This window comes from Cyclopterus lumpus, chromosome 17 (genome assembly GCF_009769545.1).
Source record: "Cyclopterus lumpus isolate fCycLum1 chromosome 17, fCycLum1.pri, whole genome shotgun sequence".
Lineage (NCBI taxonomy): Eukaryota > Metazoa > Chordata > Actinopteri > Perciformes > Cyclopteridae > Cyclopterus > Cyclopterus lumpus.
Window position 1 is genome coordinate 3733765 of NC_046982.1, and position 12294 is coordinate 3746058.

Sequence of the window (12294 nt, forward strand, 5' to 3'; positions counted from 1 at the left end):
AAGTGACTTTGCGTGATGTGACGCGTGTCAATAAATCCTGCAGGAAATGGTCTTTTAGCTCAAAGTTGTGTTTCTGGGGACTGCAGCTCATGAACATGGTATCAAGGAGCATCAGGAAAACAAAGGGATACAAGCACTGCCCAGCAACAAAAGAGATAGCAACTATAGCGGTGTGTATATATACGTATATATAACATCTGGCAGCTAAAGATGCAGATGCTTTTCTCAAAGAGAAGTGAATATTAGACATAACGCCCTATAAATACTAATGACCCAAGTGCTCTTTGAACGTCTAGATCTCGGAGTTTAGCTTCCACAAAGTATATATACAGTATATATATCCAATAACAGTGTGTAGTAATCAATGTTTGCACAATCCCCTTTATCAGATTATCAATTCCTATGATGTATATATTTCCAATAGAGAGACTGGCCACCTTAAACAGTAGAAACTCCACAATGTCTGTACAAGTGTCCATTAATGGCCGCAGTGATTACTGAACTGCCCTTTAATGAAAGCTGTTATTCTCCAGCTCTGCTCCACAGCACAGAGGCCACGATTAGACACGGAAGTCATGGAGGAGGAAATGGCCTCGCTCCTCCTCCTGTGGCCGAGGCGCTGTTTAAAGTGGCTCCCGAGGGGTAGAAGAAGAAAAAAATAGTTTATGGAAAAAGATGTATCGGAAAGCAATGGTGGCGACGGCCGCATCCCGTCTGTGCTGTATCCGCCAGTCACCTCGCCCGCGCTTACTCTCTTTGTGTTCCTTATTCCCCCCTCCGCCTCTCTGTTCTGTCTGGCTCCGCACATCTCTCTCATTCCCTCTCTCACACTCGCTTTCCTCTCGCCCTCCGAATCTATATCCACGGGCATTCTCCGTATCTTCTCTTGAGCTTCACAGGAAATGGAGGAGCAACATCATTTTCAGGCTCTTATTCCGCCTCCTGGCTTCATCTGCCTGCTTCTCCATCTCCATGAATCCTTTTTTTGAATTTTATTTTTATTTAAACAGGGAGAGGAAGGGAAAAAGCCCAACCGAGTACATTAAATATGCCGCCTTCCTGTTAAATGAGTTGAACACAAGTGAGCCACTCTTTATGCGGCTTAAAGTCACGACTATGTCTTAACCTTTCCACCTTGCTGATAGGGATGTGTGTCTTTGCCAGCTTTGCCAGTAGGAGACACAAGAGGTTAAAGATTTCAGTTTCAGATCAGCTGCAGTGAGCGAACTTGTGTTATAGGTTGAGAACAAGCCTAAAGGCTCTGTGGGAACCTGTTAGGGGTTAAAAGGGGTATCCATTTGTGTACCGCTAAAAGGCAAAGACTGTCTCGTCTATCATGGGAGTGAGTATCTGACAGTAAGCTTGTTTGACAGATAAGATGAGCTAAACTAAGCACGTAGCACAGCCAGTTTTACAGTATTTATCTTTTTTATACTGTTTTTACATGGTCGCCGGTATTCATAAAAATAAGTTATATTGCAGTACTGATTAATCATTTTCATATTTCTTCCCTTTCTGCTTTGTGACGCCACAGGATATGACAAAAAAGAAGGTGTGGCCCTCAGTCAGTCAGAGGACGTTTTGATTCCTCCTCATGGGTGGTGATGATGCAGAGTGAAAACTGTCCGATCAAAAAGTTGTCAATATGAATGGATTAAACAAACATAGGAAATAACCAAAGATTGACTTATTTTACATTATTTTTGTTGTGTAACTTCCTTACTTCACCAATTCCAGTTGCATTACTTTATAAGTAACACAGGTACTGTAATTGTGAAATTGTACCTTAAAAAATGTTGAGCATAAATGCACCTTAACTATGAGATAATGCCCAGCTTAATTTTGAAAAGCTCATCGGGCCATTTTGTCATCAAGGACTGTTGGAGGAACTAAAGGAAGTTAGAAGTTCAAATCAATGTGACAATCAACAACCTTTGTCCTTGACAGTGAGCAGGGTCGTCCTTCAATCAGAGGATCGGCAGTTCGATCCCCGTGCCCTCCTCCCCAGTATTGTGTTATCTGTGAGGCCATCACCAAGCTCCTTCGGTCCCACTCTGTTTTCCTCCTCTCTGCTCAGTTCAGCTCAGCTTTGTGTCATTAGGGGTGGAATGAAAGTCCATGTACACAGCCACTTTACAATCGCATCACTTTGGGGGAAAGTCCATATCGATGTGTCCTTGGGCAAGACACTTCACCCCAAATCACTGCCACAGCTGTGCCTACAGTGTATGAATGTGTGTTAATGTTAGTTACTCCTGAGGAGCAGGTAGCACCTTGCATGGTAGCCCCTCTCATCAGGGTGATTGATGTCAAGTAGTGTTAAAGCACTTTGAGTTGTCGGAAGACTAGAAAAGAGTAATTGTACCACTTATATAATCAGAGTTCTTTGTTCCAAGTTGATTTCGACCTTCTGCAGTTTATGTAAGCTCATTTGACCTTTTTTTTCTAATCAGACACAAAGACACAATTATAATAGCGATATTTCCTTTGCTAGTTAACCTTAAGCTTACATGTATAGCACCTTCAATGAGTCTCAGCCAACACAGTTTAGGAGAAGAAGCCCATAACAAGATCCTGACCATTGTCATCATTTTCTTCTCTTCTGGTCCAAGGTCCTTGGGTTCAATACAATGCAATGCCACTGTGTGCGACAAGTTCTCTGAAAAGTGTTCACACAAGTTCTGTATTTACACGGACGTTGTGACAAAGACAACTATTGACCCTATTTTCTAGGGGCCAACAGCAACATCCATCCATCTGACCGTTCTACAGCTGATGTGAGTCTGTAGCAGTTTGATGGACATGGAGGTCCGTGTCGTTGGATGTTCCGTCACCACAAGTCGAACGCTGGCAGTTAAAATAATGTTTTAACAACTAAAGATCACAAACTGTAATATAGTTTGCAGTTTGCATAGTTATAAAGGGCTGTGTCATTAGAATGGAAGCATTATTTTGAACGTGCAATGTCTGGCCTACCTACAAAATGTAAGCTGATAGACACTCTGTTTTCTTGCCAAGGGACGCTGCTTTTCCAATTACGTATTTTACTGCAATGAATCAATTTGTTCAATGTTGTGTTTAATTTGTCTGCAAAAAAATGGTGCAAATGGAAAGGGAAATGGAACATGATTTCATAAAACTGAAGAATAAAATAGTGCTGAAGGACATAGTTCGGATAATGACACATCATAAGACATTAACTTTTAAGATTACAATGAAATACTTTAAGTGCCATACATAAGTAGAAATTAGTTAACAGACGTTAGAAGTATAACAAATCAACAACAAAAAAGACCAATAAACAAACAGTAAATTTGGGCCATGTAGCTGCAGGTGTTCAGCCTAGATGAACGAGCTCTGGGGGAAAACCAGTTAATCAGAAAAAAACAATTTACAATCCCAGTATCAGAGTCCCTTGCTTTGTTACAGGTGTGCTCGCATACAAAATGGAACGGCACAGAGCTGCAGATATTAGGACCATCTGGTGTTTGGCTGGCCATTGACGTCTTTACACTGGCCTCCTGTCAGTTATTGAAAGGATTTATGAAGCGCTGAATGGTTTATGTCTGCTCTTCTGCCACATTGGGAACCATCCAGACTGCTCTGGTGGTCTCGGACAGGTGAGCTGTATGACCCCTATGGTCAAAACAAAAAACTGCAGGTAGTTTCTGTTCTTTTGTTTGCTGATGCCTTTTGTTAAATCACTGCTTTCACTGCACTTTAACTTGTATTCTTGTATTTTATACATATATAGCTTTGTGTTAATTTTTTGTATGACTTTTTTATATTATTAAATGTCCATTTATACTGTTTATTTTCTTCTTTTTACACAGTCTTTCGATTTGTAAAGCTCTTTGAATTGTGTTGATGCTCAAATGTGACATATATTCATATAATACACTTGCCCTGCCTGTGTCTCTTCTGAATTGTAGTCACATCTGTATCTGTTAAATTACTTGTTGTCCTTGAATCTTCTGTGATACAATGTATAAGTCGTAATACATGGCAGCTTGGTATGTGGACCTCGACTTGACGCTCTATGTGGCTGTAGTTAAGTTAGGAGTAAAAGAGAAGTCATATAAGGGCGTATTAAGAGCGACAAAGTATAAATCAGGACTTTCACCCAGGAGACTAAGGTTTGTGTTCCGCGTGAAACCAAAAGTCCATGTTGCCTAATTTTAAGTATGTAACGTAGCCCCCTTAACTATGTACTTATTTGAACTCAAACTATAATTTTTACTTAAATCAAGTTGTTGCCTAAACCTAACAAAATTGTTTTTCTATTGAACACAGAAGTATATTTTTTTTTCCGAGAAAGAGTTAAAGAAAGCCTAAATTTTACTCGTGCAAAACTGAAGCTAGAGGGGTACGTAGTAGTTGTAGGACCACTGACCAGCTTTGACAAGTTCGGAGTGAGAACGTGATGTTATAATATAATATGTTCTCCAGTTTTACAAAAGGATGTGGAGTCTCAATAATATTCCAATGCTTGCATAAAATAGAGGGAAAAACATTGATGAGCTGATCCCTCCCTGAGGTGATAATGAGCCTTTGAACCACTTCCATAGAAACATCAGGGAAAATAAATCTGTTTTTGCACTATTCATTTAGTCTTTCCGAATATTGGTGCTTGTTTTGGTAATTTGATCCTTTATGCAGAAATACTTGTAATTATCAATAGTTAGGGCTGTCCGAGGCACTCAAATCCAAAACTAATTCTCATAATCATCACAATTTCAGCCGATACGTATAGAAAAGCCAGAATCCATAAGACCATATTATGCGCTGACTCCAATGGTATGGTTCATCCCTATGCTGCCCCCCTATGCTCCTGCCGTGGGCCAGCTGTTCATTTCAGCGTGCCACATCTGTATACGATCCCATTATATTTCCATGCCACTTAAGCTGATGGGGGAAATGTGTTTTGGAAAAGACGTTAATTATTTTAGGTGGCCGTTAGTGAAGCGGTGGAGTTATTACGTTGGATAGTGGTTTCCAGCGATGATGGGCATCAGCAGTAAATAACCTGGCTCATCAGGACTTGTTTTAGTGCAGGACTGCTGACAAAGCCCGCGCCACAAATAGCTCATGACTTGCAACTCCGACCGGACGAGAGATCATTTTAGAATAACATGATGTGACTCTCTCTCTCCGATGTCAAAAAGATATGGACCCGTGCAGCCTGATGATGAGACATGACCAAACACAGTGGACCTGAATATTGATGAGTTAACATTCACTGACATGCCGTTTCTTTTCTTTTTTTTCTTTTGTGGTATATTTCAGTTGGGTGGCACTGATCATTGGGGATTATAGACAGAATTATTAATGTATTTCTTAGTATATAGGTTTTCTCCCAGATTTTGGTCAGGCATGCGCTCTAAACACGGGATACAGTGGTAAATTATGTAAAAGATTATCCTGACCAATCCTTCTTTTCCACCCTGTTATCAAATCATAAACACAGGAGAGAAAACCATTTCAATCAGATTTACAGAATTAAACACCAGAATAACTTTTTCTTTTCTCCTAGGGGATCCGTGAATATTTTATGAAATGTCCATGGCAGCACCAGACAACTGTCTTCCCCCACAGCGTTATATTAAAATCTCCATAATCTCCATAACAGTCTGTGTCGTGATCTCTGTTAATTTGTCATGGTGTTTAGGGTTAAGTTGAGCGTGTCACTGCTGTCACATCTTATTAAAAGTGTGTGCCAGTTTTGGCAGATAGGAGTTAAGATGTTTGGTATAGTCTGATCCAAACAGGTCTGTCTGATATGATATATATGCAAATGCATCCATCACGACTATCAAATCATGTTTACAGCTGTTTCCCACATTTATGATTTGAAGGTTGCATGACGTTTTTTTTCCAATTATGAGAAAGTGTTTTCAAAACAAATAGCGGAATACACAGGGAGAGATTTTTTTATGTTTGTATACACCAGCAACTGTCTCTTCCTTTCATGCTAATTTTACAGCGCCCAAGCTCCAGCAGCATGGTGTCGCCGAATGGGATGTCGGGGTGAAGTAATCACACGAAAGAGCGACCAGAGAGTGTTTGTTCAGCCCGTCACGTGTACTCAGCCTGGGGTTCTCCGCTGTGGGGTTGATGGGGCCCCTGTTATCCATCCATCCATCATCATACAGCAGCATATACCGCTGTATCCTTCCCAGAAGTCCTCTGTGACAGTTGACTCTCAGGTATTTGCAATGTCTTTGCTTTGGGTAACACGATACTGACACTGAGCTCACTTGTTTGGAGCTATGAGGTGTCAGGCTTGCCAACTTCATTGCAAAGTTTAAAAAGACTTTGGAATGTGTAGGTGGGAACAACACATAATGTGTAATAATGAATAATGTTGTGTTCAACAGCAAAAAATATCCGTCTGTTAAGTAGAAGAACCATGTTGACAATGTCGTTCTGGAGTGAACTCAACGTATGTGTGTATGGACTTATTGTTGGAGAACTTCGCCCAAGGCCAATCCCCTTAATGGGTTCTTTTCTGGCCCGCGCGTCATCTTTACACCAATATTGCTGAAGATCGGGCCATAAGATTTTCTGTAATTCTACTGACAAATGGAAAAAACAAACCCACCATACCAAACCAAAAGATGTCATTTGAACCACCCTAAATAAATGTGAATGACTTTTTGTAAATGACAGAAGCTATTCTTTCAGCTAACCTTATTACATTTCTTGAGCCTTTCGTCGGCTGAAAGCTCAACCTAATCCAATCAAACTAGAAACTAAAAGGGCTCCTGGAGAGCACGGACCTCCACCAAGGCCATGCCATATCTCTCAACGCTAACCAAAGTGAAAGAATAATGTGTGTAGGCCCTTCCTTGACCCTCGCTAAACCTTTCACTTAGTTTCATGAAAACCAGGCAAGTTGTTTCTTCAGACAAACACAAACAAAACAAACAGAAAACATCACCTCTTTAAAGAAAGTAAGGTTTGCTATATTGCTTCCAAACTGTAAACAAGTTCAATAATAACCTACCCTTACAGGGAATATCGAGTGTAAGAAACAGGAGACCAACATATCCTCCAGACACTCACTCTCAGGGCGCCAATTTAATGTATTGATTATCTTTGTGCTATTTTACTATCACGCTTCGATGTGAGAGGATACGGTTGCGGAGGAAAGTGCATGGAGGTTGTAGCTGTGTAACGTTAGACATATTGATCACGGTGGAAGGGAAACACATGAACCGTTTGTGGCTTTGGTTTATGCACCACCCCTAAAGTGCTTCGTGTGCACTGCAGTACAGTACGTCAGGTGCTTCAGCCTTCGACAGGCCCCAAAGATGAAACGGTGAAATGATGCTTTGTGAAAGTCATTGCGTTGAATTCTTAAGGTGCAGCTTCTCCCCATTGGTCACCTTCAATAAGAAGTGCACTGGTAACAAAATCAACCTTTTATGAAACCCTCTCTCATACAAAATATGTTTCTATACTATGAATTACCTTTGGTAAAGACGTTTGGTAGATATTTCATTCCAGGGAGTCTGAGGTTTGCATCCTGCATGCCACACACTGCACCTGGTTCATGGAAGATCAGGGCGTTTGGGTAATAATTTAAAAATAATCTTTTCTTGCACATTAAATCAACAATTGATTGGGCAGATAACAAGGTAGGGTCTTTAAGCGTCAGTTTTAGCTTCAGTGAATACTTGTTGTACGAAGACTCCCACCTGAAAATCAACCCTGACAAAACTGAACTACCTTTCCTTCCAGGGAAAGGCTCTCCCACCCACGACCTGATTACCACTTTCAACAACTCCGTGTTGGCCCCGACTCTGACTGCCAGGAACCTCGGTGTGACACTCGACAGTCAACTCTCCCTGACTGCCAACATTACTGCGACAACACGCTCCTGTAGGTACATGCTGTACAACATCAGGAGAATACAACCTCTTCTCACTCAGAAGGCGGCACAGGTTCTGGTCCAGGCTCTGGTCATCTTGCGTCTAGACTACTGTAACTCCCTCCTGGCAGGTCTACCTGCTAATATCATCCGACCTCTACAGCTCATCCAGAATGCAGCGGTGTAAACGCTCTCACGTTATCCCGTGAGTCTTGGACGGAAGGAGACGAAGCCACGAGGGTTATTTGGGGTTCACAAAAGCTCTTTTTATTTCATATCGCACACAAACACAGTACTTCCGCACTCTTGTCGCGCCCCCTCTCCTCCCCGTCACTCCTGCTCCTTTTGAGGGAAAAACAGACACCCACACATACACACACTTATTAACCGCAGCTGGGCTGATTAACCCTCACCCCAGCTGAGGTTGATTAGACCTGTCCCGACACCGTTCCCTGAACCACCCCCCCGCTCCACCCACTCTGCAGCCGAGCCTAACCACACCCCACTGCCACAAGCGGCTTGACTGGTCTTTAACCTCCCTAAATTCACCCACTCTACTCCACTCCTTCACTGGTGACCAGTGGCTGCCCGCATCCGCATCAAAACATTGGTTCTTGCGTACCGTGCTGTGAACGGATCGGATCCCGTCTACATCCAAGACATGGTCAAACCTTACACCCAGGGCATGTCTACCCGTACACCTAGGGCATGGTCAAATCTTACACCCCAGCTCGTTCACCCTGCTCGGCATCTACCAATCGACTTGTGACTCCGTCACTGCGAGCTAATCACTCGACAAAATCGAGTCCTTGTTCCTCAATGGTGGATAGAACTCCCCATTGACATCAGGACAGCAGAAAGTCTCTACATCTTCCGCCGGAAACTAAAAACACATCTTTTCCGACTATACCTTGAATAAAAATAGATTAGCACTTCAGTGGCACTTGAATGGCACTTACTTATGGTATTTGTGTAGTTTGGGCTTTCTTGATTCTTGTTGTTCTGATTGTACTCATGGTTGAATGCACTTATTGTGAGTCGCTTTGGATAAAAGTGTCAGCTAAATGACATGTAATGTAATGTAAATTAATAATAACGAAACTACTTGGCTTTAGGAAGCGATTGTGGTTCTGGTGAAAATAGCTTTGTTTGTTACATAAAATAAGTACGCTTGTAACGCAACTTACATGCAGTGTGAGTTCATCACGTAGTAACATCAAAAAAATGAATCAACATTGATCATCAATTTACACCGATGTGGGTACGGACCTCTTTATTTGAGATGGTTGTAAATACATGTTTTTACAAATAAAGTGTGCTACTTCACCAGTCTGGAAGATCTACATGTACTGTTAATACCGTTAATTCATCACCTTCACATTGCTCTTTCATTTGACATTTATAATACCTACATATCCATTCATGAAATGTGCATAAGTGTGCAAAATATTCAGGAGAACGGGATGCTGCATGTCACTGATTATGCAGTTCTGTCTTCTTTACATGCTTTTGCATAAAATATCTCATCTCATCACATAAGTGATTTTTCAGCAGCTCCAGTCTACGGCTGGCTGGTTATTTAATCTTAATATATATCTCTACTATATCTCCACGGGGACCTAAATGGCAGCAGATAGATCCAGCTTTGAATTAAAAGGTTCACCTTCATACTTGGAGTAATGTTAGCTGGCTTATTTTCAAAGGCCAGTTTATTACCGGTCTCCTCATTATACATTGCATCAGGTGACCAGTGTAACGCGATAAATCGTACTAGTCCAGTGTACGCATATTTCTTGTGTTGGCTTTTGCCAAGGACAATAAATTGGCCCAGTATAGTTTTAATAAAATATAATATCCGAAAAGAGATTTTTTTCTTCCAGCACCGCTAGGCGACTCCAGGATGTGTTGGGTTAAGATATCAAACTCTCTCTCTCCTCTCATCTGGGCTCACGGGGTTGCAGGCAGTATTTCTTTGGCACAGAATATATGCAGAATACACACCGCTGCAGATGTCAAGAAGTGTGTTTGGGTGGGTGCATTATAAAGCCACCTCATCTCTTTCCTTATCTTTTAAATGCACTTCTGAAAGGGGCTTTTTACATTTAGCCTACAGGTGTTATCTTTCATCTGTCCATCTCATCTTGAAGTCAGATATGCATTCGGATGTATTCGCACATCTCAAGTTAAAACACTGCACGTATATATACACACACATCTTACACCTGACAGACACTTGACATATTTTTTTTTTTTTTTTTTTTACTATCTGGGCTCTCAGAGTGCATCGTGGGAAAATGTGATAGATGGCAGCGGCCGCAGCGCATGACGGGGAACGGTGATGGATGGCCTCGGTGACAGCGGCCACGCCTTTTTGGGTTTCGCCCCGAGAACGGCACCAAAAGCGCGGTGATGAATGGTTCCACTTTAAGGAACTTGATGGGGCGCTGCAGTCAAAACCTTACGCCGAAGAAAAAGTTATCCGTTGGTAATAATACGAGGCGGATTCTCTAAGCACCTCCCTGTGCAGCTGACAGAATAGAAAAGATTTTCCTTTTTTATTATTATTCTGATTATTAATAACTAATTGCAAAAAAACTCCCTGTATCTATCACAGTTTGCAAAGTCTTAGCAGGGCCTGAAGGACTAAAAATATTTTATATTTGTATAACAATCTTGTCATGGTTTCAATTATATTTTGACCACGTAGAGTAACTTCTAATCACATTTTTTGCAAAACATCAAAGTGGATGCCTCTATACCAACATAAATTTAATAGATCAGCATATAGAAAAAAACATGTTTATGATTTATGATGTGTCTTGTTTTCTTTAAATTATTTCCAATTTATATTATAATGTGTATTTTTTGTTAGGTTACCGTTGTAAAGATCATACAAAGAATTCCCCCCCAAAAGGGACAACACAACATGAAGAACAGTCGGAGCACAGAGCATTTGAGGTTTCTGCGAAACAGCCGAAGTGCATCTTGAGCACAGAGAGTTTCCTCATGGCTGCCTGTCTACCCTCCAGAGGCAGATTCTCATCCAGGACGGCCTCCGATAAACAAGCCATCTTGTACAATACACATGGCAGCGTTTGCTCCCGGCCAAAACTGACAGATTCCATCCGTAAAAAAACAAACCAAGATCGTCCATGTTTGACACTTTCTGTTCCACACTCCGTCTCCCTCCATCTGCTCGACCTGAGCTGACTCTACGTTACCTCAGGTGTACAGCGCACCCTCGACCAATAAGCAACCTCGAAAACAAACGATAAAAGGAAACATCACGAGCGTCCCAACACACTAAATCGCATAAATGCTTACACATCTCTTCCACCCTCTTGCCTCCCCTGCTATCTGATTTATTCATGGCGGCTGATTAGGCTGCAAGGCCAACGTAAGCCGGTTGCATCATCGTGTGGGTAAATTGCTGTTAGTCGGAGCTGCTTCCCTGATTTACAGCTCCTTAATGGGGCGAAATTGGAGGAGCGATGGTCGGTTTAATTAAGGAAGCTGAAATAGCTGAGGAGCAGCTTCCAGGCCACTGATGTGTGCTTGCAGTGGGAGCAGGATGGGGCTGACTGATCAAGGGTGGCTAGGTGTGTGTTTACAGGTGTTTACCATTATTTATTCAGGGAGTTTGTACTAAGCACTTTTCTCCTTTTTTCAGCGTGCCTTTATCACATATCCCACAGTTCTCTACTGAGCCTCTGCTAGAGAAATTTGGCATTTCGGCAATATTGCACCGCGAGCCATGAGGGTTATTACATAGTTTTTGCCATCGTTCTTCTCAGGAATACATACGTACAAAGTGATTGGACTGGAATCAGATTTCAGAGTCCAATTTATACTCTCTGTTTTGGGTCTCCACCTCCTCCTGAAAGACTATCTGGATCTTTAGCTGCTAAATACGCTGCTATGTTCACTAGCTAGTCGCTGTCTGCCATTCGGTGCCGGTTCGGTACCAGTAAACAGCTGCCTTGCTGCGGCCCAAATCAACGGCGTGAGAGCGGCGAGAGTCAACCTGCCGAGGGGAGCTGCAGAACGAGGTGATGATTCTGTGTGTGTTCACAGCGACAAGCGACCCCTTCGACATGGCAACAGTGGTTTCAATAATCTGCCTTAAATGTTTGTCCACAAGGCCTGTGAATGCGTGACCACTTGGCACTCGCCAAGTTGTCATATTCTTAGCAAATACTTGGTGAGAATGTACTCTTGTTAGGCCGTAACTGGTAGAAATAATAGACAGAGCTGTTAAAATGATAAAACTGAAAAAAAAAGGAACAGGAATGATCTATTCCCATCTGGTAGAATAGCCTATGATGAGAAGAAGAAAGCTAAGCTAGCTGAAACAATGTGAACAATGAAGCTACTACACTCATCTTTATTCTTCCTGGAGGCTTTCGACTGTAATTGTCTTT